A 3,546-nucleotide genomic window follows, 5' to 3' on the forward strand; every position below is an offset into this window, starting at 1 on the left:
CAGTGTTTATTTATAATATGGATTTTTAATTTTTTTTTCTATTATCTGCTATCATTCCTGGACCATCTTGCACATTCTATCATGTACATTTTATTTATTTTGTAACACCTATTATATCTGGTCCTTAATAATAGAGGGTACATACACAATGACCTCAGTCAGGCCTGCAGGGATGACTGTGTAATAAAGCTTACTGGTGTGAAGGTGAGAAGAACATGAAGAAAGCAGTAAATCCTGGGCTACCAGAGTGAAACGGCAAATGCAAAGAGAAGAGTGGTGTGCAGGTTATTTATATTCTAGAGAAATGGGGCCCAACCTTCCAGCCCTGCAAGCAGGTGAGTGGTGCAGGGTTGTTTCCACAGGCTAAATCCCATGCAGGGCTGGCACATGGTGTCAGTCTATGGGTGTGATTCAGCTTGCTGGATCCAACCATGTGCTAGCCTGACTGTGCATGGCCTGGTCCTGCATGCTGGATCTGGCTACACTGTGACCCAGTCCCACACAGTGGATCAAATCCTGTGTACCCAGATCTTGCCATGTGCTGGTCTGACATTATATGGCCTGATCTGGCCATTTGCCAGCCTGATACCACAGCCCTAGGTCTTAAATACAGAGGGATAGAAAAAGACCAAGACATAACACTTCTCATCTCCATGCACTGGCCAACATGCATGTGCATCCCATGTCCTTTAAAAAATTAGCAGAAACTCCTGCTCTATGTTCCTCTGCCCCACAACACTGCTGAGTTCTGTCTAAACTAGTGAGTTCTACAAAAAAAGGAAAACCAGCACACCACAACAGGAGTCCACCAAGTGATTTTTATCTGATCTGTGGCAGATTCCTCAGCCCCAGCCCATCCAGGTGCGGGGGACAGCCCAGGCTGTGGTGCATGCTGCCAGTCTTGTTACCCCCAGGCATGCCCAGGAGTGGCAACCAGACTCAGCTTCCCAGCAGCCTTGGCAGCAGTGACTCCTTCCAATGTTGCTGCTGCTGCTACCACCAGACCCTTCCCCACTGCCCTGGCCTCCCCCTACCTGTCCATCCTGCACCCATTGCCAGAGGAGCAGGCAGGTGGGTAGGTTGGGGTCTTCATAGAAACTGTCCTGGGACCCCTGCAGGTAGGGTGTGCTTGACTATGTGGATGGGGTAGGGCCAGAGGCAGGCGGGGACCAAAGTTCAGGAGTGGAACAGGCTGGTGGGTGGGGCCAGGGCCAGGGCAGAGTCACAATCTGCTACCCCTGCTGTGCCAGGTCAGGGCCCCTTGCCTACACCTCACCAAAACTCCCTAAGTGGCCCTTCAGCCCAAATAATTGCCCTCCCCGCTTTAGTCTGATCTGTGTCTACATGAGGTCTCACACTGCTGCTAATGCTAACATCTCTTCTGTTAAATGAGTGGTAGCACTGGCAGGCATTATTTTGCAAAGCTGGCTATTGCTTTGGATGCAGTCTCTGCTGCAGACATTGTTTCCAGGATATGAACAGTGACTTAAAGCTGGAATCTTCCCTAAATGCTTTTTGTCACATTTTTCCTGGACGTATATTTCAATAATTATTTAATCCAGTTTGGGCCAAAGTTATTTAAGTACCAATAATTTAAATACTTTCTTCTGTTGCCACTAAGATACTGTTAGTCAAATGGGTTGGCTATACTATAGTTCCTCCAATTACTGGTATATATTCCCTGCTTTCTGCCTGGCTCATTACAGAAGTCTCTTTCTCTTTAAAATGAAGTGAAAATCTTTCAGTTATTAAAATGTAGTTTAAAATTCAAACTATTTCTGTAATTGTGTTTTTTTACTTGGACAGACAGCTTTGCAAAAATAATGTTATTCATACATATTTAATAGTCTATGGGCTTAAAATTCTGTTGAGCTAATGAAACAATTTTTTGGGAAGATTATAATGTAACTACATTTTTTTTAGTTTTGTTTTTTCCTGTGTATAGTCTCAGACAGCATTATAGAACTAAGAGCATTCCTGAATAATGCATGTGCAGGTATTAGGTAGAGATTCCAAAGATTTTTTTCTTCATGTGGAAAAAATAAACTACCTACGTTGTGGTAGTAATTATGATAGGAAACGGGTACCAACTCTTCCCAGTGGAAGTCTGGAGACTGTGCCTTCCGTTGGGATTGCCTTCCCCTGGAATAAATATGCAAATCCCAATGGTGAGTGAGTAGCCAGACCTTCTGCATAGAGGCCCATGTCACTCTGTTGGCTTTATGTCCCTACACTAATACACATTCCAGAGTTTCTTTAAGCATTTGTTACCTTCTTTGGCTAGGGACAGAAGTTACACATAAACTAGTTTAAGTGATCAGAAACTGGTTTAAACCTGTAACAGAATATAAATTCAGTGCACGTAAACCAGTTTCAGAATGGCCCAAACTGGTTTAACAAAAACCTGGTTGAATGTAGTACTAGCCTTAACTGATTTGAGTCAAACTGGTTTATGGAACTTCTGTCCCGGACCCCTTCCTGATTTAAGTTAAACCAGAGCCCCCCAGGATCCCAGTATGCTTTTTACCTCTAGGCTAGGCTGTGCTATCTGCTCTAGACACCAGGGTTGGCCCCACCTCTGCTGTCTAGCCACAGGAGGAGTGGGGGTGTGGCCAGATGCCAGTCTGGCATGGCCCTCTAAGGCTAAGCGGGCAGGGAGGAGATTTATTTCCCCCATTCCTTTCTCTCCGGGAACCAGAACCAGGGTCTGCCTGGCTGGGCAGATCAACCCCTGTGTCAGGATAATGCCTGCCAGGCAGGATGGTCTCATCTGCCTGCCTTGCCCACAGCTGTGACTGTGGCTGCAGCTGTGGGGCTAAGCGCAGCCAGCCTGCAGGTCATTGGCAACCCCTGAGATTGGCAGTGCACACCCTGAGAAAAGCACTGTTGACACTGCTGGCAGTGCCTGCGGGCAGTCACTGCTTGCACCTCCCCCTGACCCAACCACCTCTGTGGGTGGTCACTGATCGCTGCTACCGATGCTGCGTGTGGTGCCTGTGGGTGGTCATTGACTTCTGGTTGGCACTCACCATCCCCAACCCCGCTGCTGACACTGCTGCAGCTGCCTGCAGGAGCTCCTCATTCAGCCTGCCCCCGCCACTGACACTGCCATGGCTGCCTGTGGGAGCTCCCCACTCACTGCTGCCATGCCTTTGCTGCAGCCACTGTTGCTGCTGCTTTCAGGTGGTTACCTTGCAACCCCATTCTCTGGTGGCATATGTCATTCATGCTGCAGGGGCTGCTGAGGGTAGAGGCAGAGGGGCCAGCCTGGGCTGAGCCGTGGGGACAGTGCTCTTCCTAGCCAGCTGCAGCTTGGGCTGAGGCCACAGGAGCTCTGTGCGTGGATAAGTGCTGGATTATGACATGCTGAGGCCCTAAGCTATGTCCAGTTTAAGAGGCCCCATATGATAAAAAATAATCCAGGAAATCCACGAAAATGGATCTTCATGATATGTTATGAATTATTGTTATTTCTGCACAAATTTATGAACTCAGTATGCATAATAATTGTGGAGCCATATATATGTATATTTTTGTCATATTAGT

This window comes from Crocodylus porosus, unplaced genomic scaffold, assembly GCF_001723895.1.
Source record: "Crocodylus porosus isolate Cpor-Errol unplaced genomic scaffold, CroPor_comp1, whole genome shotgun sequence".
Lineage (NCBI taxonomy): Eukaryota > Metazoa > Chordata > Crocodylia > Crocodylidae > Crocodylus > Crocodylus porosus.